Source organism: Anopheles arabiensis, chromosome 3, assembly GCF_016920715.1.
Source record: "Anopheles arabiensis isolate DONGOLA chromosome 3, AaraD3, whole genome shotgun sequence".
NCBI lineage: Eukaryota > Metazoa > Arthropoda > Insecta > Diptera > Culicidae > Anopheles > Anopheles arabiensis.
Window position 1 is genome coordinate 4,664,081 of NC_053518.1, and position 27,432 is coordinate 4,691,512.

Consider the following 27,432-nt stretch of genomic DNA (forward strand, 5'->3'; position numbering starts at 1 on the left):
ATTTATTTCTAGCCAGTATAGTGTGCGTCTCGATGAGTGTGGGATATTGTTCCGGGTTCGGTTGTTTTGTCCAAGCTCCGAAAAGCTGCTAAACGCACACATTAAATCACTCACTCGCAGCAGAAGGAGGCAGTAACGCGCCACTCAAACGTCGTTGGCGGATTCTGTGCCTGTCTCCTGTGAGCGCTTCGCAACATAAACGACAAGCGCAACCAAACAGCGCTAATGCGTACCACTTGATCAATCAATTCGGGATGCATTTCTATCTCCACGCGCTTGTTTGTTGTGAAAAGATTCCGATGTAAACCATTTTCCACAATTATTCAACGCCACCGCTTTTGTGACATTCGGTTGCGAAATTCAACGGCTAATAACGAGGCCAACAAGGCTTTCTCGGTGGGCATTGTTTTGCATGTTCAATTGTTTTAGTAATTGTAGCAGCAGCAGCAGCATCACACCAACAAACTAAATGCCAAAAACCTTCGCTGGCGTGTTACACTGTTTGTCCCGCTTTTACGCGCTGTGTTAGTACGGCTATGCTCGGTATGATGCTGTCAGTTTCTAATGGTAAAACACTTCTCCTCCGGCACATTATTTGAGCTTACTGTTTGTTGCTGCCGGTGAAGAAAAGTATCGTAATCGGAGAGGATATTTTAATAGTAAAAAATTAAATTATTACAAAAAAAATAGATTTCATAACAGTTTTGCTATAAACAATGCTAAAATCTTTACCAAAAATTAGTTTACAAATAAAGTGATTCAAATTGTTATGCTAAGCCTCAGCTAACTTCCTAAACAATCGCTACAGCCTATTCCCGTACGGCTAGGGGTGTCTAATCTAAGCGTACAGTGGTGTGCGTTAAAAACACGCGGCAGTTCGTGCCGCTCGTGCGGAGCCCGAACGAGAGAGAGAAAGAGCAGCCGCAATCTCTCGCTTCCACAGCCTACTCACAACCGTACAGCCGCACACAACCAAACCCCGTAGCAGCAGCAGGGAAGCAACAACAAAAAAACATTATGCTCCGGCAGTCTTCGGCACCAGCACGGGGTGTACACACCGGTCTCAGTGTATGCGGCCTCTGTACGCAGCCAACTTCGGGCAGCAAATTTTGTTTGTAGCAACTGCTCTTGCCGTGCGGACACACACGCGTGCGTTCCGGTGTGCCCACCAGGCAGCGCGTCTCGTCAACCACAAATCTCGAAAGCTCGCCGGAGGAAAGAAAACAACAGCCCACGGGCAGCTTCTGCAAAAAACCGGAGACCCGCACACCCGCACACAAACCGCCCGTCCGGTGCAATTTTTGCGCAAAGGCGCGCGCGGGTTTCGCGTCAGTGTGCACGGTTTTGGAGTTCGTATTGTCCAGTTTGGCCAATTGATCTAGTTTTGCGAATCTAGCGTTTTGCGCAAACACACAGCACCACACGTTGCGTACGTGTCCGAAATTCAGCCGGCCGTGGTGGGCGTTTGAGAGCAAGCAGCAAATGTGTAAGTGTGACAAGTGTTCGTTGTAATTGTTGGAAGTTTTTACAGTGTTGATCGTTTGTTTTTTGGGAAGAGATTGAAAATTAGTGGAAAAAACGGTTCAAAACGGTGCTAGAAGAAGCTGATGTTTTTGTGACAAGTTTGTGACTTCAAAACGAATAATTGTGGAATTGCACACTCAAGTGATCCTCATGAATTCCTCTAAACTATGAAGTGCAGTGCTAAAGTGAAAAATTATATGCTTTGTACTTAAATTAAACACTGCATGCAATGATGATTTTTTTAAACTGATTACCTAAATAAGTGAATAGTTCTTGCAATGTAATGCAATATGACCGTATTCTAATCATTTCTCAGTGTTTTGTGCATCGGTGCTTTGGTATTTTGGGTAACACGACGCAACGCATCATTGCCCCCTGCAGTGAAGACACAACAAAAATGGTGCATCATTAATGTCCCGGCTTAAAACCTCACGCCCCATTCGCGTACAGAGCTTATAAGCGCCTAATGCCGATGCAGCCTGGAAGTTATCAATAACCGAATCGCCACGTTATCCAGCTGAATCCCTTCTCTGTGCGTTTAATCAAATTAATTATTATTTTGTGCCTTCGTCACCGTTGTCACTGCTGCCTGATTACCTGTGTATGTTTGTGTGTGTTTGTGTGATTGTCGCTGTGTATGCGTATACCTATCCCCTGAGCCCACACAGGGCTATGATAAGGGACAGTTCCAAAATTCGCTTATCTTCAACAACCGGCCCTCGGCTTCTCCGGGACCGTTTTGTGCCTCGCACGCAATCTCGTCATCGCTAGATCACTCGGCGCATCTTGCAAAGCAACGCCTAAACTTTGTTGATCGTGAACAAACTGTAAAATTTTAGAGCGATTATACCAAATGCTTGCAATATCGGTTTAATTGCATCGCTGTTGGGCACACATTTGCATCACTATCGCTGCGATAGGAAAGTTTTTATTTTTCTAGGCTTTTGTTTATTAATTAATTTTACGCTGCCGAAGGCAAACAGCCAATTTGAAACAAGCAACAAAACCTGGTGCCTATTTTAACCACCCCGATAACTATCGAACAAATCATAGTAGCCCGGGTTGGGCGCACGTACAATATGCCTATGCTGCACCTTGATAGTATCAGAAAACGGAGCAAACAAAAGAAACAAGGGTAGTTAATCAATTTTTTTTCTCTCAACTCACACTTTATGTACATCGCGTACACTCCCCTTTCGGTCCACCACCAACAAATTCTCCACAACTCCCCTCCCGACGCATCAACCCCGTCTGCAACAAAGTTGATTGATTTTGATTATGAAAAATTTGAACCAAGAGTGATCAAAGTGTACAATGCACAACACACATTCCCTAATTTTAGTGTGTGTGTGTGTGTATGGATGGACCTTTTGCGTAGCGTAGTGCGTTTTTGCTTCCTCTCCTCGGGCGGGGGATCTAGGCGGGTGTGTGCTTGTGTCCGTATACTTGTATTTGTGTGTGTGTGTGTGTGTGTGTGTGTATGTGTGTTTGATTGTGTAGTTACGCGGGGGGGGGAGAAAAATTGTGCATATCAGCTAGCGCAGCTAGCGATAGGGAACAGTGGAAAAAGGAAGAAGGCGTTTATTATTTTGTGGTGCTTTTACTGTTTTATTTGTCTTGTGTATGTGATCCAATTTCGTTGCCGTGAATGGTTAGTGCCAGAACAGAGCAGAGCGTTTGCATGTACAGAAAACGGTACCCTAAAAAAAGCGGCATTCATCAACGTTGCGAGATCAAGTGAGAAAACATGGTGGAAAAAGACACAGTGCACAGTGTAGGGAAACGGCTTTCCTGTTTGCGTTTTTTTTTTTGTGTTGTTTAATTCCATTTTTGCATCAATTTAAAACGTTCAAACAATTTCAATTTTTCAGTGTGTGTTGAAAGCAAAATGTGTTAATTGCGTTGTGCAGGCCCCGCGATGGTGACTATGTTGAGCGCGAGGGTGCGTTAAAAACAACGAACCATAATCACAACGTCTGCCAAAGTGAACGGTCCAAGTGAGCGTACTGGGACAGCCATTGTTCTGTGCATGCAAGTGTTGCCTCGAATTGCCTAATGCACACCCTTCGGTGCATCAAAGTCGCAGCAGAACCGTCCCGAGGTATCACTTTTTTCTTCACATCCATTCTTTTTCCCTCCCAACGACCACAAATCTCGTCCAGCAGCCAGTGTGTTTCGTTCGACTTCTCACATTACATCCACCGCATCTGGCCATCCGTTGCCATGGTGAAGGAGAAGATTTAGAACAGTGCATTGTGTCCTCAAACACGCACACCCCTTCGGACAAAACTATCAAACACTCCCTTCGATCCATCCTATCGATCGGAAAACACCCTCGGAATCGGATTAATCAATAACTCCGATGTACCGATGGCCTGAAGCGCTTTAAAGGACGCGCTAACGACCCCACAGTCCCCGCGTACAGCGTCGCCAATGTCCAATGATGAAAAGCGTTAAAAAAGGGTAAATCCGAAGCCGGGTTTCCCTGCGTATGTGTGTGTTTTAGCTTCTTTTTTCTTCCCCCAATTCCTAACCCTGCCGGGCTCGGGGGAAAAGTTCGGTTTTCCGCTTTTGCGATTTTTGCCACTTGCATCCTCTCGCCTTGAAGGCTGTTATTTTTATTACGCTTAATCTCGTTCGTCCGTTTTCCGCGTGATGCTGGCGTTTTCCCTGCTCTCGCAACTCTGCTCAACTGCTCTGGCTGCTGGCGCGAAAAAGGAATGTTTTCTCTCTCATTGTCTCTCTCTCTTTCGTGCGCTCGCTCGTCAGTCAGCTGTTGTGGAGCTGTGTGTCCTGGTTGATGTCATAAATCTCCTTTCGCCGGTCGATGCCGCCGTGGGTGGCTTTCAGCTGGAAAGCCGATAAACTCGGCTGAGAGAGTGCGCGCGAAAGCGTTGGAACCAACTCTTCTTCAACTTTTCGTAAGATGGAAAACAGTCCGGCATAAAAAACAATGCAAGAATTGAAGTTTTTCTGCGCTTCTCATTATGTTCGTTTTTCCTCCAGTCTTTTTGGAAAATAATAATTTCTATTCGTTGCAAACGAAAATCAATACAACATACCATTGCCAAATATTTCACCCCTTTTTGCGTTCGACCCGTACCAAATGGCCACGGGCCAACCCACGGGAAATCGAAGGACAACAATGGCAAACGATGCGATCGATTTCCGGGTCCGCTGCACCATTCCCCTTACCGCGTGCACACACACACACATACTGCCCAGGTTAAGATGGTTTGGTGCGATTTGCTTTTGGGAAAGCGACAGCACCACTCCTTGCTCTGACCCTTGAAACGCCCAACGATCGAGCAGTGGTAAAGCATGGACCAAATAAAAACAGTACCCACTTTTCTACCCCAGTTTTTCTTCAGATTTGATTTCAATTCCCCGAGAATTCTTCATTGAATTTGTGTCTGTGTTTATGACACAGCGGTGGGAGAGCATTTCCCGAGTTTTTTTTTCTCTCGTTTGTGCCTATCCCGTCGATACGCCCTTCAATTGCACTCGTTTTGGTCGCGTGTGACGTTTTGGCCATTGTGCAACGATTTCGCAACAGAGCGGGGCAGTTGTTCTGCGTTGTTCTCCACGCTTCCCTCTTCGATTAGGATCTCCGGAGGATGGGTAATTTTTGCCCTGCCTGGGTTAAATGGGATTCTTGCAATTGTTCCAAATGTTCTACTTTTCGCCCACTTTTTAATAGGGTCGCCGATGATGATGCTGCTGCTGCTGCTGCTGCTGCTGCGTTGCGTATCTTCTTTCCTGTTTGGCACAAGTATCGATGTCGAGATTGGCCATTAGCGTTGGTGTATTGCTTCGGGAGGATTAAAAAGCAACCCTTCGTTTAACGCGCAATGGCCAGAACAGAACGAGCAGGAATCAGGCATTCTTTGCGTTGTTTGCGAGCCATGCAAAAAGCAAACTACCAGATTTGTGATTTTAATTCCCACTGGGAAGCAAACTGTGCCATGCTGGGAGGAAATGGAGGGCACGGTTACGGATGTAGCCCCTTGATTTTACAGTACCCCAGCAATGCTGGAAATAGCAAACAGTGAGGCAATGATGTGTCATCTTTCCGTGGAGTTTCTAGTTACGCACAATGTTTCGCGCGAAGTTTGCTTCACCGACGGAAGTTGACCTCCGGTTTTGAGGCACTCTGTGCTTCTGTGAACGTATCGGATGAAGAAATAGGAATGTGTTAGCAATGTTCTAAGGGAGCGCCTCTCTGATAGAACTTAAAACAAACCATCTTTTTTTACCACAAATTATACACTCAATAGTACGTTCTATTACACCTAACAATTCACAGTGCTAGGGGCTCATACAGCACATTGTAATATTTTCCTTTTATTTTAACCACACTCTAATGACTGCCTTACTCGTTCCTTACTCGGCCCAATTCAATGAAACATGCATAAACCCTTATGACACACACACACTCCGTGCTGCCACTTGCAAGTGTCTATCAGTGTCACAGAAAACCGCAAACCCGAGCCCACCGCACGCGGGACAAGATACGTAATGACACGTTGTTAAATCTCTCTCTCCCAATCGATTCCCGGCCCAATGATGGCGACGATGATGAGCCAATGACATGGCCCCTACGGTCCAATAATTAGCGGTATGCGAAAACCGGGCCCCAGGGCCGGTGACGAACGCAGGGACGAGCACCGTCTTCAGTTGCTAATTTTCCCGTGAGACCACCGGCCACGTGCTTCAAGCGCATGCCTTTCTTACCGCGAAACCAAAGCGAAAACAATAATTTATCTACCTCTTTCGCAGGAAGAAAGGTTTTGTGCGCATTATTTTTGCAGGCGCATAACCTACTGATAACCTACTTTGAGGGGGGGGGGGGGTTCTTAGTGCAAAGAAAGAAGACAAAACTGCATAACAGAGCGTCCCAATCGATTACTATCGATCGGTGTTGGTACTGCTGGAGGGCGTAAAGGATTTGCGTTTCCATCATCAGCGTCTGACGCTTGGTGACGCTATCTCGCCGCATGTCAGACGGGTAGCCTACCTTTCAGGGGCGCGATGATGAGTCGGAAGGAAATTACCATCGCGAAAGTTTGCTTCTGGTTAGATCATATTTCAACCGTGCACCGTGGCTATTAGTTCCCATTCTCTCTCTCTCTCTCTGTCTCTCCATTCCCATACACGTACAGTAGTGATTGTGATGCAACCACAACAGTAAAGCAATAACGACGTACCTTTCCAGTGTACAGTAACTAGTGTGGCAAAAACGGTGAGCACGCTTCATCTTTCTCTTGATGAACAGTTGTCTCCCTGCATGTGTATGGCGGTAGAAATTCGCGAACCAAACTACATAGTTGCTGCTGTGCCTTGAGGTAAGCGATTGTGATTGTGTGTTGCTGACACTGCTGCATCGTAACCCCTTTTCCGCCGCGTGCACACCCGATAGGTGTCTGCTGCTCCCCCGAGGGTGGAACTGAGTAATTGACTTTAATTGAATTAATCGAACGAACCGACGAACGAACGTACCGTGCACGCTGTCGTGGAGAGAAGGTCGCTAATGCACCTAAAGTTCTCTGTGATCGGTCGGGGTTGGAGAGAAGATGATGGGGTGGTGAAATGGTACTTAGTAAAGATCCCCTCCCTTTCCCTCATTTCGCTGATACACACTACCGACACAACCGATGAAAGTAAATTCCTTAAGCAAGTAAATAGAAGCTAATAAAACGACACAAAATGGTAAAGGCGAAACAAAACCAAAAAACAAAATCGCGACCACTCCAAACGCCCCCTGCCAATGGATATTGGAAAGAACTTCTCCCCTCCCTCTTAACGGTGGCTTAAGTTGCTGGCCCCGAAGGTATGAGTCACCCATGGGGAAGGTGGCTAGGGTTTAATCTAATTGACAATTATGTAACCAAGGGAAGAACGAACTTGGTGTGGGTGTGTAGGCGTGCGGAAGAGGGGAAATCGCACAAAACGTTCTACCGCTTCTACTACCTTTTGCCCTGTGCTCAAGGCAATCCCGAGAGACTCCCTCCGCCACGGAGCACAGTGTACCTGTGCGGAAGGGGTTTTCGCTAACCAGCCACTTGTCACTTGGTTGTTTGCCTTCGCGTTCCCGATGTTCGTAGTTAGGCAATTCGCTTCGTGCTAACCCAGTGGCGCTCTGGAAGTTGCTATACTTCCTTCTCACCGCTTACATGTGATAGTGAAGTGGAAGTAGTGCAAAATTGAGTCATTTCTACCGTAGTTCAAATCACAGATGAGGTATATTTTCAACTCATCCTTCTTCTACTACATCTCCTGCAACCGGGAGTGCTAGGTGGGGTAACGGGTTTTGCTTAAAACTTAATTTGATTAGCGAAAATTGAAGCCAACGAATGATTTATGCTCTCTTGGCGTCTAGGCAGCACACTGGTTGGCCCTATCAGGTTTGGCACGCTCCTCGCCGCTGAACCGCTGTACCCGCACCGACATGCTCAATCCTCCAAAACGGTGTGTGAAGTGAAGTGTTACTAAACCATCTTTTCATTCGCCGAATCCATCGATTGACGACGACGACAGCGAAGACGACGATGGCGAAGACGTCCCGGCGAAGACATCGTTCTCACGTTAAAGCGCTTCGCGGTGGATGAGTTTGTAGTCGCAAATGCTCCCAGTGCAGACACTCCAAAAGGACGAGAGAGCTTGCCAAGAACTCGCACACAGCTACGTACTGCCGATGATCGTTTGGCGAAACCAGGAACGACGGTTGGCGTAGACTGGGAGACTGCGAGTAATTAATTCAAGGATTTTTAATCGTCAGCATGGTGCCATCGGTCTTCGCCCTTTCTGGCGTAGGAGAAAAGGAGGTGGATGCCGCGGGGGCAATTGCTATTCAAGCGGGGTAGTTTGTTTGTGTGTGTGTGTGCGGCTGCTTGCTTGCGGTGACAGAAGGTAGAAAGAGACCTAACAATTGGCACTCATCCCGAAAACGGGAAAGAAACGACGCCAAGAAGGGTTGACGGATTCGTTTCTAATACACAACAGCCGTTAAATTATGACGAGTCTCAGAAGCGCTCAGAGGGAGGGAAGGCCGGATAAGTTATGAACGGGGTTTTTGGAGACACACAGAAAACCCCGCAGCTCCCTCCCGTCCCGGAATAATAATGGCTTACTCCTACACAAGCAAGCAAAATTCGGCGTCAGTGTACGTGCACCACCGAGCCGGGCGTACTTGCGTGCGCCTATGTATTGGTGCTGGTAATTAGAATCCTCCCGCCCCCGTACGCCTGCCGAAAAATGGCCGTGCCTGTGCTGTGAGTGGGCCCGGTGTACACACCCGGAAAAGTCCATCCATCCTGAGCTGGTGTGGTGGCTAACGCAAAAGTAGTGCAAAAACCGTTTCGGTCGGCATCGTTGCATTGTGTACAGCCGAACGGTGAGAGGGAAAACACAATCGGGACTAGTCGCTGTGTGTTTGTATGTGTGTGTGTGTGTGTGTTTGTGTGAGAGTGACAGAGAGCGTTGCAAACGCAAGTAAGAAAGACGGAAAAATTGCACGAAAAAGGATCTTTCCGAAACTTCCCCTGCAAGGTATGCAACACAAATACAGCGGCGGCGGGCGCCCGAGCACGGCGACACTCATTTATCCTGGTGCCATCCCGGTCTGCGAGAGGTGATGAACGATGCGAAATTGGTTGCAGATGTGGGGGGAGTGGTGCGAGACTGGACATTCGCACACACGCGAGACAGTGTGCGGAGGGAGGAACCGAACAAAACAAAACGGGGAAAAAGGATTAGTTTTCCGCCGCCAGTTCCGCGCCGTTAGGGGGCGCAAACTACTGCCAGAGGAAATGTGTGCCCGTTTTTCGCGAACCACCCATGGCGCGCACGGAGCATAAATAAACGGATAGCCTTAGACACACAGCCACAGTCTCCTCCGGTGCGTATGTGTGCGCCATGTACACGGGGACACGTACACACGTACTCACGAGTGTGTAGTTTCACGTGGCGGGTGAAGCGAGATCGCGAACTCACGGTCTAGTGTTGGTAGCAACCAGGCCGAGTAGTATTAGTAATAGTTGGAGGAAAATTATCCCGCCCGATGGTGGTGCGCGCGGGCATGAAAGAGTGCTCCCGTGTTCTCTGATTAATCGTTACATTGCCCGCATTCTGCTACCACACATTCTCCCCCTGATGCGCCTGAGGACCACATTAATTCACACACACAGTCTCGCTGTCGCGGCATTAGCCGGGTATTCCGTGACGGCCGTATGATGGGGAGGGGAAAGGGGTTGGAGAGGTAAAATCGCGCACTAGCGGAATCTGTTTGCTGATTAGGGGTGCTTGCTGATGAGGTGGAACCATCACCCCCAGCCCTGTCCCACTACCGTCAACCCCTTGCCGTTCTTCCCGTTGCCACGAGTGACGACGACGGTGGGAGCACAATTTAGGGAGAGCAAAATCGAGAGTGCAAACGTGCGAGTGCGCAAAGTGAGAGTTCAAGTACTTGTAATGGCCCTCCGGGCGCACCATACCCTCTCCCAATTATCCCCGCTTCTCCCCCTCCCCCCCGAGTTTGCTGGGCCCTTTTAATTCCTACACGGTGGAAAATATCCTTTCGCTCGCTGATGAACGACCGGTGAGTAATTGTTCCGCCCGAATCCCCGAGAGCATTACCTCGGTACAGGCCACCGGAGAGACGGGTACAAACCGGACTGCAAAGCAAGAAACAAAGCGATCGCTCGCTCGGCATGCCAAGAATGAAAAGCAACACAATCTCCCGACGGTAAATACGAATAGCGAATAGCGGGATTTGGAGTTTTTCTACCATGCCCTTTCGCTTAGAGACTGCCGCGAGGAAAATCTCTGCTGCCGCTGCTGCTGTGGTGACGATTAGAAGATGAGTGTTGGGAAAAATGGACACTTTAAAACACTGAAACGGTGCTGACATTAGGATTGAAAATGAAGAAATGGTAAAAGGGGTAGTAGTGTAGTAGTTGCAAAAACGGCAGTTCGTTACCTTCTTGTAGGTACTATCTCTCTCTCTTTATCTCTCTCTCTTTTTGCCTTTTTCTGTTTCTCTCGCTCTATCTCGCGCTCTCGCTTCCTCGCGTTGCTGTGCTGCTCTCGTTACACCCAGCCCCAAGTAGCGAAGATAGATGGATGGCTTTGGGGCATGATGGATCGGAAGGGAAAAGTTAATGCTGGCACAAACTGAGTCTCGGGCTGGAAAAATCAATACAGAGCACAATAACGCGATGGTGATAGTTTTCGGAGCGCTCATTTACGCCCCATTTTAATCATTGTTCACGAAACTCGGTACTCCATGCACAATTAGTGACGATGGATGGTTCCAATGAAAGGATGACTAATCGATAATGAAGACAGAAACAATTTACCATAATAGCACCGAGACACACAAACACACAAACTTTGCTTGTTTAAAATACGCTATTATAAATGTTCTTATATTTCTATTTTATTTAGATTAATGCAATCAAACAGCTAACACTGTGCAATTCAACAAAATTAGCCAACCGAAGAAGTCGTACAAGCCAGTGCTAGTGTGTGTTGTGAAGACAAGTGTATACTAAATCCTCACTCTCGTATACTAAGCGTGTGTTTTATCGGAAGCAGCAGCAAAGTGAACGAACGAAGGTGTCGTGACAGTGAAAGTGTTGTAGTTTGATAGCCAAATTTTGCCGTTTATTTTTATAGCTCGCTCTATTCGAATCATATAAACCACAAAAAAACGTACGTTTGTAATAGAAAGTGAAGCATTCTATGCAAAAAAAATGAACCCTCGTTCCTCGTGTTGGTGTAAGCAGTTTTAGACGTTGCGGAAAGCAAATTTCACGGCCGAAGCGCATCCCTCACCTTCTCTCCCATCTGCTGCAGTATCATAAGGTGAGTAAAACACTTTAATTGATTGTTCAATAAAGCAATAGAGCGAGGAGCTCACTGCAAAGGATTCAATTTAGGGGCGCGAGCAGCCAGTTTCGAGCAGTGGCGCAAAACTGTGAACAGTTCGACTTCAACGCGTTTGACGACGAAGCATAATTCATTCATACAATATTTCTCGTCTCTTGCCTCACGCACACACACACACACATACACATATACACGCGGCAGAGAATGCTCACATTCATGAATATAAATGCTCCCGGTCGCACGCGTGACGGCAACGCATACGCACGTATTATTTGCGTAAAGGTGGAAAGGCGCATGAGGAACAAAAACAAACCTCCTCCCAGCGACACACACACCGCGCGTTTGGCTCGTTCGCCGGCAGAGTGGATGCTGCCGGCGAAAAGCATCCTTTAAAGCGTTCAAGAGCAAGAAAGAACGCATGAACGAGAGCGAGAAGCGCAATAAGCGCGTGGTTCGCGTAAAGTGGGAAAACTCGATTCACGCACCACGGTCGGCCACGCTTTCGGGCAGCCGAAAAGCGGGAGGAAATAAATATTAAATAAAATAATATGTTTTTACTAGCGGTTGGAGGTTGTGGGGGCGCGAGGACGGATGGCGCGCGACATCGGGATCACTTCTGGGGGAAAGCGCTGGCAGTTGACGCTTTGGTTCGGGAAGGTCACACCGCGTTGTTGGCACAGACGACGCAGACGAAATGTCTCTTTTTTCCTTTTCCTACCTCTATGCTATGCTTGGAAGCAAAAATGTGTCTTCTTTTCCACGGACAACAAGCGGAAAAAGTCATGACCGCGTGTGTTTAAGCGGTATACGGGCGCCAAACGCCCCGTGCGCCTTTGTCAATAAGTCACCACGCGTTTCAGCCGACCCTCCCCCGTTCCAACAGGGGCAAGGATACGTCATCGTCCTTCATTCTTTCAAAAACACACACGCACACATTCCCACCAAACACGATGAGCGGGAGCGAGGGCACGCAGGAGCTTGATGCTGTTAATTTAAACTGAAAACAGCGTGTTGTATGTGGGGAAAAAAGAACGGAAAACAATTTACTCACACTTTTAACTGCCACCACCACCGCCGCGCCGCCATGGCCCGACCCGCAGAGGCGAGAAAACGGTTCGAGAGGAAATCAAACAACAAAACCGTACATCCAAACACGGCCGCAGTCAAGCGACAGGGGCGCAAAAAAAAGGCACAGGAAGGATACGCGCGTGCCGGCGTGTTCTGGTGGAACGGTTTTGCCACCCACAAGGAATTTCCCGTTTTGCATCCATCCTCTTCGGGGGATGCCGTCATCGACATCATCATCATCAACATTGCCGTCGTCGTCGTGGTCGTCGGCGGGAACCTTGCTAGACGGTAACGCTTCACTTGATGGCGTGCGACAAACCAAAAAAGAGGGAAGTGAATGAAAAGGTGAAGAAAAGAATGCTAAGGGAATCGGAATGTCTGGGTGTGTGATGGGGGGGGGGGGCATGCGGCTACGGCCATGGTACGTAAAGTGCGGTTAGGCGCTGCCGAGTGGGGGAATTTTCGTGGAAATCCGATTTAGCCGAGCTGCTGGAAACGGGCGTGCATATGGCTGCCGCCGTTCGTGTAGGTGCAGGAAAAGGTGGTGGAATAACAAAAAACCAACAAAAAAAAGAAGTTTCCATCCGTTGATTGTTACATGCTAGTTAAAGCTGGTGAGTGTCTGTGGGCATGTCCGGAACGCGATCGAAAAATTAGGCCTACTTTAATGTATCAATTTTTCATCTGCAAATTGATTTTATATTGCTTGTTAATGCGAGCTTAGTGAGGTGCTTCTATAGAGCAATGGCAAAGCTCTAGGACTTATACACAATGTACTTGAGCGTTCGAGACTCGTTCAGATAGATGATATTGAATCTTTGAATCCAATCCCTTTTCACATCGTCATATAAACGAAGTAAGTTGTGAAACAAATTCTTGAATTTGCTTATCCGTAAACGATTACACAGACACGTGTCTGCGCTTTTGTTATTTCTCAGCACTTCTTCTTCTGAGTTGGCTCTCCTCAGATTTCGTGTATGTTGTTCGTTGTGGTCTCTTTTTTCGCATCATCCTCCAAACATGTTCATTGACCGGCATTTTGCTGGCACGTAAAATTCTGCATCCGCCAAGAGGCCCGCAAAGTTTTAAAAGCACCAGCACCAAGATAAACACACGAATCGGAAGAATGAAGCAACACAGATCGTATGTTCCCGTCGACACAATCGTCATCTCACACACCCTGATGACACCCAATGCTCGCCCCGAAAAAGTATCTCTTATCGCAACCGTGAATTGATAAAAGCAAAGCGAGAAGGAAAACCGCCTGAATGAACGGAGCAGTTCTTTGCGTCCGATGCGAAATTTGATTCATTCGCTTCGCTACTTCCCGTGCCCGTGTATGTGGTGTCTTGCGTGGATGACACTTTGCCTTTGCATTGGTTTCGGAGGCCCACGCTTTGGTGCTAAAAGATAAAAAAAAGACACCACGGTGTCCAGGTACGATGGTGGAAGAAGATCATTCTCCCCCTACCCGGGCTCATTCCATTGATTGTCCCAGCAGTTGTCCCCGATAAGAAATCATAACGAAGCACACATCATCCGCTGACCATCGTTCCCCATCGAGTCCCTGTCCCCGTATCGAAGCGTGATTGAAAGCGTTATTAATCAAAGAGAAACCAAACTGCTTCAAACTGCTGACCTGTGCTGGGCAATACGGCCGAGGGCCCATTGCGCACACGATTACGACGAAAGTGTCCAAAGTTTTCGCATCCCACACCATCGCGAGCAGCCCGCCTCCCACTACATGTGATGTCTTTCGCCTGCTGCCTTCCTGCAGATATTTCGTCATTTTCCGTGACGGTTATTAGGCGCACGATTATGTAATAATAATCGATAGAAACCATAACCGATCGGCCATTCTTTTCTGGCCCACCGAAGGTGTCCTTGTAGACGGCACCCTCCCGGAACAATTCCGGGAAAAAGTGCTTCTGCACGCCTTCTGCGCGTCGGGCTGCCGGTGCGGCTCGGTAAGAGGCACACTTCCACAAGCCGAATCACCGCAGCCAGAAACAATTTCAATTAATCTTAAGTACACGCATAACTCCGGGACACTTTCCATGGACGATTCGTGGTGCGATTGTGTGTGTGTGTGCATGGTCCCCAGGCGAATGACGCCATCGACTAGCTCTAATGAATTTCGTGTGTCCCTGTTGAGCCTGGTCGGCCTCAATGAGCAGGACGCATCGATGCAGAAAGTTGGTCGATCGGTGGAGGAACGGCCGCCAAAAATTCAAGTACCGTTCAGAGTGCCGACCCTACGGCGCCCAGGTGCAACCCGATGGGTGTCAGATGGACGGGACAGCATCGGGTCAAAAGTTAGGACAACTATCTGCTGCCTACTACTACTACTACTACTACGCCGCTACGGTGCGAGAATTACCCGTGGTGTAGCGATTAGTCAAACGATTTTTGGACCAACCTCGAGATGGTGACGGTCCCTTCCAGGAACGCCGTCTGCAAGAAGCACACAGAACGAATGTCACCAAACCCTCCGACCGTGGTTGCTGGGGAGTTATTGATTTTCGTACTCTGACCGTGCCTCAAAACCGGCAGCAGCTTCGTCGTCGTGGTCGTCGCCGTCCTAAGGCGTGAGTTCAATTTTATCGTGCGCTCCTGGGGAACTGGGGACTTGATAGAATGGACATTCAATTTGTCAAGCCTTGGGTGCAAATGGAGCAGCAATGGAAAAGGATCGCGGCAACGCGCGCGCGACATCCTTGGGCGAGCAAACTTTTGCAGCTGCTTGGACGAGCGCACGGAGCACTGTGAAAGTCTGTCTGACGACTTTTTGTGACAGCCGCCCTGCACTGCACGTGTCAGTCTAGCGGAATTTATTCGATCTCCTTCACCTCCAGCCGGGCTCCAGTATCTTCCAACCGAGCTGGTGTAATTAACTTAAACTTACATTATCACAATTGAGCGCAATTGGGTGCGGGCACTGGGCGATGGATTTCGGTCCGAAAATTGCGTTCATTTGAGCATTAAACCGCCCCTGTCGCACATTGCCCTGCTCACACCGCTACCGCCTAGCAAAGAGAATCAAATCAACGACCGCCCAAAATCTCCCCGAAGTGCCCCGGAGAGTGTCTTTGATGAATTGCGTCAATATTCGCCCCACCGTCGCCACCGTCGCTGCATGACTCTCTGTCTCCATGCGCGTACTGGCCCATCGTTACTGCGCAAACGAAATAGAAATTTGCCACCACCCCTTTTTCGGTGACCCCCAATTCACACCCCCTCGGCCAGTTCCCTCTCGCCCTATTTTGGGGCGACTCGGCCGCGCGCGCGCTCGCTATCTATCGGGGCGAGGAGATCCGCGAACGCTGATTGTGTGTGCTGTCCCCCGTGTCTAGGGGACGCCGCCGCATTGGTGTGTCTGTCTAATCGACTTCTGACGCGTACAAGTCGTGGGGTGCCGGGTGGGTTCCCTGTGCCAAATATGTGTGAACGGACAGGAAGGAACCGCCGGGGGCTTTTCGGCGGGACGGAGAGCACCGTCGGGGAAGGGGCCGCACAGTCGGTGTCGGTATGGAAAATAATTAATATGTCGTAAAATGTAATTAATAAAGTTTTATTACTTCCTTTTTATCAGCGGAACGGCACCGTTCCGTGCTTTTCGACGAGACGGTTATAACCACCACCACCACCACCACCACGACAACGACGACAACGACGATTGTCAATTGCGATTGTCGTCGCTTGGGCCTCTGTGGTAGTGTGGTAGTTGTCATTTGTACAGCCGCAACATCGGCAACATTGGCAGAAGCAGGGCAGGAACCGGGGCCGTTTGATGGAAGCGCGACCATGACAACGATCAGCGGGTCGAGGCCGAGACGCAAGCACAGTGCCTGCGCTCAGTTGTCGCGCACATACGTCTTCTTCTCCTTAACTGCCATTCGAATGGGCCGAAAAACGACTGGCCGGACAGGGCCGAACCTCCGGGATCCGGGCGTAAAGGCGTGCCCGTGTGGCGAGAATGCGAGACAGCATGAATGATGATGATGGCGGAGCGGAAGTGCTCACAAATTGCAATGCAATTAATGACGTTGCAGTGCCGCGGGCAGCTATCTGCTACTGCTGGCTTGGCTCTTGGCATCGTGATAACTCCCCCCAGGAGGTCTAGCCGACACTGTTGGAGGCGATCTGAGGGGGGGGGGGGGGTAGAATAGGGTTGCTATGGCGGCCTAAAAAGCCATGCGCCTGAAAGGTAGGCTAAACAATTGCACCAAATTCTTTGCCACCGGAAACAGCTCCTTTTTTGGAGAGGGTTGAGAGTCATTGCTGCCGAGGTTACTGTTTCGCCAGTTTGCACAACTCTTTATTTTCCACTCAGACACAGATAAAGATAAGAATGCGAACTCCGGCTGCCATTTTCTTGGAGATTGTGCAATATTTAATACCAACCAGAAAAAAAACACCCCAGAAAATGATGCTCTGGCCCAACGCCGAGTGTTTCGTGCCGGGCGGCCACCCAGCACCATAGCATCAACATGTTGTCGATAGAGCATTTTGCCTCGTCCCTTTGTGCCTTTTGTTTCATGCACCCATGTCTTCCAGTGCCGGCTGTGGCCGTAAGCGATTCTAGCGCTTCATTATTCTTTGCACTAAATATTCTCTACCCCACCATTCCGAGGGTCGCTTCCCTCCGTTGGAGGTTGTGTTTGTGTGACTGCACAGGACCGCACAGAAAGGGGAACGGCACGGAACTCTTGGGAGGCTATGGTTTTATAGCCTTATTATTGCGGACCTCCCGTCACTCATTTTCCAGTCGGCTTCGTTTCAGCTATCCATTTCGTGCTGGCGCTGGGGAAGCCTTGGCGTGGAAGTATCGTTTGGAGCATCATTGGCGCTAGAAGCATGAGAGTTTTATGTTCTGTTTTGTGGATGTGTGTGAGTGTCTGTGAAAGAATGGTCATTTGGAATCGATGCTTAAGCGGTTTCAATGCTGAACGAATGACGTCTCCGATGCAGGTAGTTAAAACAAGCGTTTTTAGAGTTTTTTGGGGCGAATTTCTTTGGGATGCTGTCCAAGAATTAGCACTAAATATTTCTTAGAATCATAATCTCAAAAGCAAAAAACCATAAAAATATTGGAAACTCAAATCTTGCCCAACTACTTTAACATCCCACGGTCTGTGTGTTTGTGTCCTTGGCAACTGTGTTTTAAAGTTCTCTCCTTTTACGACCCCCGAAGAAGATACGCCGAATGCTCCAAAAATATCGACCGACAACTTTTCTAGAATCCTTCACCGATGATGAAGGACAGAAACATTGTCGTGTTTGTTTGTCGGTACCGAAAAACACTGTCTACGGTCTTTATTCATCACCGGCACAAGTTCAACCTGCCACTACTACTACTGCTTGTCTACTTCGTCCAACCAAAGATGCGGACTGCCCCAGCCACTGATGTTTCTGTGTGTGCCCGGGCGCGGGCTGTGTCCGCCGGACGGTCGTAACTTTTTGACGGCAGCATAACCATGACATAAGCAGAACAATGGCAAATAGACGCCGAAATAATTATTATTTATTGCGGGCGCCGAAGTTGCTCTATTCCGCGAGCAGTGCATCTACTTTGCGGCGGAGGGCTGTTTTTTTGGTTCTTTTCCCCCGCTGTTGTCCATACGAAAAGGGTTTTTTTTCCTTTTCGGGGGTAAGAATGGCTGCCCAAAGAATGGCTAGACCAAGCTGAGCGAAGTGAAGAAAAGTACAAACTTGAGCGTGCGGGAGTTATAATGGGAAAGAATCATCACCCGAAGGAGAGAGCCCCCAATGGTTGAGAATGAAATATAAGAGTTCAACAAGCAACTGACAGCCAGTGGTTGACTTCTGTTGCACTCCGAGGGAGCAAAAAACAACCAAATTTGGGAACTACCAACGCTTGGGTGAAGTGGAAACATAAATACCCGTCTCGTGATTAATGTGGACCGCTCTGTAGAAGAATTATGTTGATGAAATTGTTTTATGCAATGAGCAATGAGTGTTTCCTTCAGTTGAGCATCGGTACACGCATTGGTATCTAAATTGTAATAGCAAACTAATTGCTTTTCCTTTTTGGCCGGATGCCTTCCATCAATAAACGCTACAAAGTATTTCGCCCGAACGATCGACCAACTCGATCGCATTTTATTGCGCTGGCTAGCCATAAAGGTATGGTGAATCCTTTCGGCGTTTTTTTCACGTCTCCTTCCATCTTTAAAGTTTCTTCTAATAGTTTCAAATTAGTCAATGTGAAACTGTCTACCTAAACCCAACCTTTCGGCATCGAGGCCCGAGACAAGGGTAACACACGCATGTACACACAAAAAAAACCCTCACTAAATCCTTTACGATGCCGCCATTGGGGCAGGCCGCGCAAAATAACTCATGGATCATAAACCGAAATATAATGTATCCTTCCACGAGGTGCACGAAATGTTCCCAAAAATTAGAGACACACAGCAACAACACCAACAAAAAACACGGACGCGCTCTGGGCCGTTTTTTACGGGTGTGCAATATTTTTTTATTGTCCTCATTATTTATTTTCTCTCCGCTTAAATGAACCGGACGCGGCGATGGCAGGGACTGCCAGGCGGGACATAATTTGTACCGAGATTCCATGAAGTTTCTCTAATTCACACGACACCAACACGCTGCTGCTGTTGCTGTTGATGGTCTGGAAAGAGGAACATCGAAGGAAGTTGGGAAAAAGGATTGCTGCACCGTCTCGAAGGATGCTCGTGGGTCGGCTGCTCCCTCCTCTCACACTGCTGCTGTTGCTCATCAACGTGCAACGCATGGTTGAAACAGCTTCTACTGATTGCGAGAAGTATTATGTTGTTCCGCGTTGCTGTACGTAAAACGGGTTAAACGAGGATACGAGAAAGAGATTTACTTCCGACATTCTATGCTGTTTTATACACTCTTGCAAGTTCCTTTTTTTTCAAAGGTATCTTTTAAGAAAGGGGTGGTATGGTTCGCACACACACACACACAACCCCGACAGCATGTCGGAAATTGGACAGCATTGGTGTTTTATTATTTTTTATTGCCACCGCTGCTCCACCATCCCGAATGGCAACATTGTTGCCATTCTTAGTTTCGCTTTGTTTCAGCTTTGCTGCTCTCCGGTGATTTTTTAACTTCTGACGCCAACCATTACGGTGCCAACCGTTGTTTTGCTAGGAATAAATTGTCCGCTTCTTTGCTCTCCTGCGTTTGCCTTGGTTGTTAAATCACAGCAGAAGTGGCGAAGGATACGCCACTGTAAGGATCATTGCCTTCGATCAAAACCTTTTCCCACTCATTGGAAGTGGGCCGTGGGTTGTCGTACCGAGATCCTTACATTGTTAAAATTGGTTGCAGTTTTGCATATCTACGCGTCTAAAGTGTGCCAGCCACTAAAAGACAATGGGCGCATAAAAAAGGTGACAGCCAACAAAAAAAAACATTCCACCAACCATTGCCATTCCCATCCCTTCCTGGGTAATGGCTCTAATCGGATAAATTATGCGTTATGACGCAGGAGGAGCCTCCCAAAGGGAAGGGATAGTCCATCATTATCCTTCCACCCGGTTGCCCGTTTGCTCGCTCCCGTGACCCATAACCGTGTGACACTTAACCGTGACGTTTTTTTAACCGTGACAGGGCGGAAAAGCGAGAGGGCAAAGGTGTAAAGGCGTGATCATTTGTCGCTCGGAGGGGCTTTTAATGGCGCACTGGGAGCTATATGCCCACAAAGGCTCAAACGGAGTAAGGGTAATTTGAGAAGAAGAGTAAAAATTTAAGATGAAGCAATAATCTGCTCTTGTCCCTGTTTTTTTTTCAACCAAGAACACTTTTGGTACATCCGCAACCAGACCTTGGGGCTGTTGGACCATGTCATCTAAACAAAGTCCCAATTAACTGCGCTAAGTACTGTTGCTATCTTGCAGCCGAGCAACAGTACAAGAAAGGCCCAATCCAAACCATATCTCTAACAATCAGAGGAAGAGCAGTCCGGTTTTACTTTTCTAACCCATTGTTACCTGCCCCTCTGCCTCTCTCCGCTGCTTTTGATTGTCTAAGAGTTTCATAGAATGTCCGAAAAATTCACAACCAATTAACAGACCCACTGCTCGCACTTGATACTGACCAACTGGAAGGTGTTTCAAGGGGGTCGCTTTGTACACCGAACAATTCAAGGTCAGAGCTGGCCGTGGGTGAGGATGGGCTCATTTTTCATTCCTCGCTTGCACCCCGGGTCGAGAGGTTCCGGGACACACGGCGAGTGCTGGTGGCGGGTTATGCGAATGTGTCCATTGTTGTTTGGAGCACATGATTGTCCCCGGCCCCCCACCATAGGCTTGTTTCCAAATGTTCCATCAAACGCTAAATTTATTGCAACCCAACAAACGGCCAACCCTCCCCCTTCCTGCGTAGACGAAATGAATATCAAATAAAAACTTAAATAATTAGCATACTAATGTTCAATTAGTTCTTCACCTCGCGTTTTGTTTCCCTCGCGCTCTCTCTGTCTGTCTGTCTGTCTGTGTGTATTTTTGTGTGCGTGTGCGTGCAAGTGAGTTCATTGGATGATGCGCTTGCAGCAGGAGGAAGGGAAGAGCAGAGGTGGAACATAGTATGAGGCAGGTGCCAGGGTCAGAACTTTCAATTAAAGCCAAGCAACCAAGACTAGGCTCGAGCCCATCCCAGCTAGTTACTTCCGCACGGTTGCAGACAAAACTATTCCACAAAAGCACTAAAGTGGTTATTGCTTTGTCTCCCTTTTAGCTTTAGTTGGGCACGTATTATCTAAACTATTAAAATACCTTTACGCGAAGAATGCTTCCCTGCGACCTGAGGTAAATGTGAACATAAATTAAAAACACACACACAATAATTATTGCACATTTTTAGGGCGTGTTTGATTCATATCTTTTATGATACTTTCGCGATTTTTAATTCAACAAAATGATCCACACCAAGATGGTTTTTATGTCTGCGGAATTGCGGTATTATTTCATTTCTATCTATTATTTTTAAACATCTTATAGTTCAACACACTAGAAAAATAAGGCAAACGCTCTTCGCTTTAACTGGTTGCTGAAATATACAACAATCAAGTCGAATCTTCACCAAACAAAGAGATTCACCCTCTGCATTATGAAGCGTTCAGGTGCGCCTTAAATTAGACAAAGTGCGCTATAAACTAGATGCACCCTCGGCCCATTTGCTGGGGGTAATTTTCAAGATAAGAAAATAAACCTCCCAAAAACTCAACGATGTTGGGACGCCTGAGCACTGTGAAATGTGAAAAGATTTTAATCAAGCCCTCATTGAATAAAGCACTAAGCTAGCGGAAGGGAAGCAAATAAGAAACGGCAATGGAATAATTAAACTAATAAATAATTACCATCAGCGCGTCCATTACTTTCCGGCTAGTAACTCCTACCGAAAACGAAACGTGTAAAAGCCCACGCGCACACTCGATCGAACCTCGATCCTTTCGACAAAACCGGCCCGAAGCATGGGTGCAACATACGAAGCAGCATAGAGGCAACCGTCGAAACAGCAACGCAAAAGACCTTCCGACTGCTGAAGACAGCCGAAGACAGCTACTGCAACTCTTGCGTCGTAGTAAGTAAGATATTCCACCCAGTAATGGACGGGAGGGAGGAATTCAAAATTGACCGACCACATAATTTTGCCCGCTCAGCCCTGCGCACTTTTTTTGTTTCGTCCGCGGATTAGAAACTATTAATACAAACACACAAACCGCTCCACCACACAGCGGCCAGCTTTTGTGCCTTCCCCAGCTTATCTGGTCCGAGTGATCGTGACGGTTCGGTGGCTTTTTGGTAGTATTGAGGTTCTGACGGCACCTTCTGGCCGGAGTCACTTCAATGGCAGCAAACTACGATTGCCCTTTCGTACCATGCGCTCGTTTCCATCGCCTCGTCATGTGTTACACTTATTTATTTTCATCTTCTGCACTCGCGATCGTGCAACGAAAGGAAACAACCTCATGTAGGATTTGTTCGGAGGGGGTTGTTTTTGGACCACAAGCGGTTTCTTTTTATTTTTCGGTGTTCGCGGGTGCGTGTCTGCATGAAGGACTGCCACCCGAGCAATGGATGATAGTGGTAATGGAATAGTAATTAGAAAACAAGTAACACGTAGCACCAACGCTGGCGAGCCTTTACCTAGCCGAAAATTGAACACACACACACAACCAGTCGGTGTGTCGTTTGCCTTGCCTTGCGCAGACCTTAATATGGTCGCTCGATTTCGCCTGTCAATCATATCGCCATCGCGTTTGATTTGCTCTTAGATCTAATTTAACCAGTCAGGCAGGCAGGCTGCGATGATGTGTTTTATTCGCCCGAGCGTGATGGGTAGGGAGGTTTGTTTTTTGTGTGTGTGTGTCTGTGCTCCGTTTGCTATGTTTGAAGGTTACAGATAATTATAAACCAACCACTACCACCACCAAAAAACGCGGATGCGGAAGGCCGGAAATAGATTGTGAAAAAGGTGTAATCGAATCAAAAATGCTCCGTTTTATTGTTTCATCTCCGCTCCTAATCAATCTGTGACCACAATCGGTTTTAGAGATTTGTAATCTATGCCTTCAGCAACCGTACCGATGCATCGGACCATCGAAAAACTCCACTCAGTGTCATCTGTGTTGGAATGCGCGCGGTACGAGTTTCCACACTCATGCCCATGTGGTTAACGACACACTGTACAACGGCATTTTCATTTTGATTAGGTATTCTTCTTTTTACCACCTCACACTGCATCTCTTTCTCTCTATTGATGAAAAAAATCCATCCTACCCTCTTCATAATCTCCCTCTCTCGCTCTCTGTCGTTGGTACAGTAACTGTTTTTACTTACCATTCCGTTGCTGCTGCTGTTGCTGCTGTTGATGTCTGTCAACCCGTTGTTGGCGTTGTGCAATGGTCGCTAATTAGTCGAGACTCGCATCGGGTTGATTAACATGTTACGGCTTGCGGATGGTCAACCGCGCCCGCATGCCGCTCCGCGGAAAGGAGCTAAAGGACGGGGAAGGGTCAAACCGAGCTCATCGAAGCGAGTCGCAATGTGTCAATTTGCCGATACGCTAAATGTCGTACTTGAGTGAAATCTCATTTATGCACCTGCACACTTGCGATGGAGTTGGAATGGTGAGGAAGTGGGTGAAACAAATGCACTCGCCACCCAGCGGGTGTGATGATAATTCGTTCCGGTGCGACCTTTATGCAAGAAGGGTTGAGTTACAATCGATTTAAGCTAATAAGTGAAGCTAAGTGTTCTTAATTTTCAATATCATTTTTGTTAAATTTTAAACCATTTTACAGTAATATTTCAAATAAAAATCATTTGAATTGGGCTTGAAACTTCTCAATTTGTATAAATCCCTTCAATTAAGTAATCTTATCATCCATTATGACTTCATTGTGCAAGCCCTAATCCAAATACCAGAACAATGCACCACAATTGTTGTCGACACTCGAGAAACCTCACGATCACCCTTTTATGAGCGCTTGTACATCATCTACACCACGCCGAGGCCGGCCAGGCCTAGCATTCTTCTAGCCGGGAGTGCCTTTAACACCCAGCAAACATGGAGCGTGGCAACGCGCGGCTTAGTTTTATGACTTTTTAATAAAACACTATTAGCATGATTTGATGACCACATAGTGCGAGACCCGGTGCGGCTCCACCACTGTCCGCGGCTGTTGATGCTTTTATTTGTGCTGTACCTACTTCCCTCCAATGGTGCGCACAGTGACCAGTAGGTTTCACTCGCTCGCTCACACACAATGCAGCTTTTGTTAGATTTAATTAGTATTCAAACTACAATTACCTCCTGTTTGCTCACGGACGAGCTCAAGACGGTCGGGCTCGGGCTCGGTGTGTCTTCCTCCTCCTGTGTTCCGTTTTGGATCTTGTCCTACGAATCCCAAGTGGCTGGGAGGGAGGGAAGGACCATTCATAGCCTAACACAACCTCAGCCACTGTTTCCATTACCGTCCACCCGTTAGCGCCAATGAGCGCTCTAGGCAAGCCATTCTGGCCGCACTTTGCCGTATCAATAACAACGTGTTTTTTCGCGCATACACGTCGCACTCGCGACCATCAAGCAAAAAGTTGCGAAAACCTTGGTCATTTTGCCCGGGCCCGGCTAAGGTATTAATCAATTAATCACGATCCATACACACGGGCACAGGCGGCTTACGCCGGGGGCACATGTCGCACATTGATCGTTTAGTTTTCTTTAATTTTTCGAAGCGAGTTGAGTTGTTTCTTCACTTTTTTTCGCGCTCACCAGGTGCTAGTTGCGCAAGTAAATATGGTTCCCGCGTCACGTTTCCGATCCGTCCGACCCAGGCAAACCGTGCTAATAATGTTTCCCTCTTCTTCCACTTTATTCTCCTTTCCAGGTGTGTGTGTGTACTTTTCTCTTCTTCTGCGCCTTTGGGGCCTTAAATTCCCTATTCGTACGACGTCCGCGGATGAAGTTTTGTGCCGAAACGACGCATTGTAAGTACGCAGTACGGTATGGACGTGTTTATTTAATTCCAAATTCGTTCCAAGCATTTTGGCAACTAAGAAGTGAACCGAACTTGCATACCAAACCTTGTTGCTGGCTTACGAACGCGGAACTGACAAAGATATTATTATTATTCACATTTTTATTCGGCTGCGCTTGACCTTGAGACATTGGACAGCGGTTTTATGGAATAAATTGGCCATTAAGTAACACCTAGCATATTGTCACACATCCATGGTGTAATGCTGCCATTCATGCGATGCCATTTGGTCCCTAGTTCACTGACTTGTACTTGACCATTGCGTCTGACGTGATAAATTTAATTCACTTTTTAAAAATCTGACCACTTTGATCCATTAACAGAACGCAAACCTTTCTTGTGCTCTTAAATTAAAATTAAGTTACAAATGCTCATTCCTTGCAACCGAAATTAAGTCCATTACATCGTCGTCCGCTAGGAACGACTCCTTACAAAATGGAGTCTAAATTCAATTCATACCGCATCAGTCAACCGCCACCGACAGAAAGGACATCCACCAACCAGCCGAGATCGACCGATAAGTGGTTTTTTGAAATTTGATTTTGTGTAAAAATAACTACACCGCAGCATCCATCCATCTAGGGGGTCAATTTCTACACACTTCTACACTTCTTTTTTGGTTTAAAAGAACCAAAAAGACACTCCACAACTCATTACTGGCCAGCAGCGTGCCTTTTAACCTCAATTTGGACCATTCCCCTTTTTATGGCGAGCAGCGAATGCGTCTTTCGTTTAAATGTGTTTCATCCTGCTGTTGTTTCATCCTTGGGCCTTTTTATTCTTCCTTTCCTTATGCCGTGCTCGGGGGAGAAAGCAAAGTACTGTGTGGTGCAGTGTGGTTGATACATTTTCCATTAAAAACCCCAAGCTGATCCTGACTCTCGAATGTTATTATTACAATCAAACGCCGAAATCTTCATTTAATGTGTTTTTCTCCGTACTTCGTCGCGTTTGCTGTGTGGCTGCGGGATCAACTAACCGGCAACGGGCAGACAACCATGGTAACCCATAAAACTGGACCCGAGGATCAGTGATGTGGCACGGGAAAGAAATGCCTTTCTTCCTTTTTTACTCTTTAAGGGACGACAACAACAGCGAGAGAGAGTGAGAGAAGCAATAAGCAAGCCCTTTCTTTACAAAGGCCTTTACAATGTATAACGAAAAAGCCACGAGAACGGCATCAGCTGATAAGGGAAATGTCCATCAAAACAGTGTGCCAGCTAGCAAAAGTGGCAGGCAACACATTCTCACCTAACATTAACCATTACAAGCCAAGATTTCTCAACCTTCCCACGCATTTCTCTTTCCCCGCTTTCGGTGTATGACGCATTGACGTCGCAAGTGATCGTACATTGTCAGGATACGGCATACCGTCCGTCTTATGGCCTGCCAAGAGCTACGACTTTTGGGTTTTCTTTTTTTTTACGACCGTTTCTCCTTTCTTCAATTCCATTCCTTTCACCCAATTTCTTTTCGACCGGCTGGGCTTTGGTTTTATTACCCATCGGTCCCTGTTTATCAGCGTCCCAGAGTCCACAAGACCACGTCCACGAAAAACATCTTCATCCCTTTGAACGGGTTCCCAGCTCTCCCCTTCGATGGTTCTCGGGTTCTTGTCCATCTCTGGTAGCAGTGTCCGGTGAGTTTGGTTGTAGGAATGAAAAGGATCCTTCCAAAAGGACAGATCTGGACGACAAAGCCATAAAAAGGACAGCTACGGCTGAACGGCCGCCGGGAATGCGTCTTACTACACTTATCAGTACAGTTGGATATTTATTTCTCCTCTTTTTGTTGCTGTGCAATAGAAAGATCTTTCTACAATCTTCTCACACTAAATGAAGTTCTAGATAGCTGAAGAGTTTGACTTCTTACTTTTGATCTTTCAATTTCTAGGCTTAGGACCTATAACAGCAATAAGAGCATTTTAATGGTCAATGTTACTCTATATATGAATCTGTCTTGCAATAAAAGTAATTCTAATCACGTGATAACATATTCATCCGATCAAAGTAACAAAACACACAACTAAACGACAAGGCATTTGCGCACAACTCTTCCTCTTCGAGCTAGAGTAAAAATGTATTTTCCACTCCTCACTCCGCATTTTATTTCTCCATGCGATTGTTTTCCTATCCATCTCCCTTTATCACTGGCCACGCACGACACTGCAGACGACCCACCAAGGGAAACTCATGCCCCCTCTTAGGTCTCGGTGGACAATAGGGGGCAGCAGAGTCTGTCGCCGTGTAGAGAGCGAGTGGGCCGGCAAAAAAACATGGATCCGGCAAAAATCTTCTACACCGAGCCTCGAGTCCGCCCGAGTCATACCGAGCAGCAAAACGGGTACGAGGTGGAAAGCGACCGAGAAATGGCTCATAAAAATTATTACTTTTCGG

At 47.4% G+C, this 27,432-nt stretch overlaps 1 protein-coding gene across 9 annotated transcripts in view; it reads left to right on the forward strand.

Annotated features, from left to right (window-relative positions):
* The first annotated feature begins 1,042 nt into the window (after positions 1-1,042).
* LOC120900500 (protein abrupt) overlaps positions 1,043-27,432 on the forward strand; it is a 109,491-nt gene continuing 83,101 nt past the window's right edge. For 5 of the 9 annotated variants that reach the window (XM_040307572.1, XM_040307574.1, XM_040307573.1 and 2 more), the window contains exons 1-2: positions 1,043-1,486; positions 10,969-11,388. The gene's annotated coding sequence lies outside the window, so the exon portion shown is untranslated. Of the gene's footprint in view, positions 1,487-2,887; positions 2,949-3,395; positions 3,626-10,968; positions 11,389-21,801; positions 22,078-24,886; positions 24,987-27,432 lie in introns of those variants that run through there. The other 4 variants (XM_040307568.1, XM_040307567.1, XM_040307569.1 and 1 more) reach the window with 4 other exon arrangements.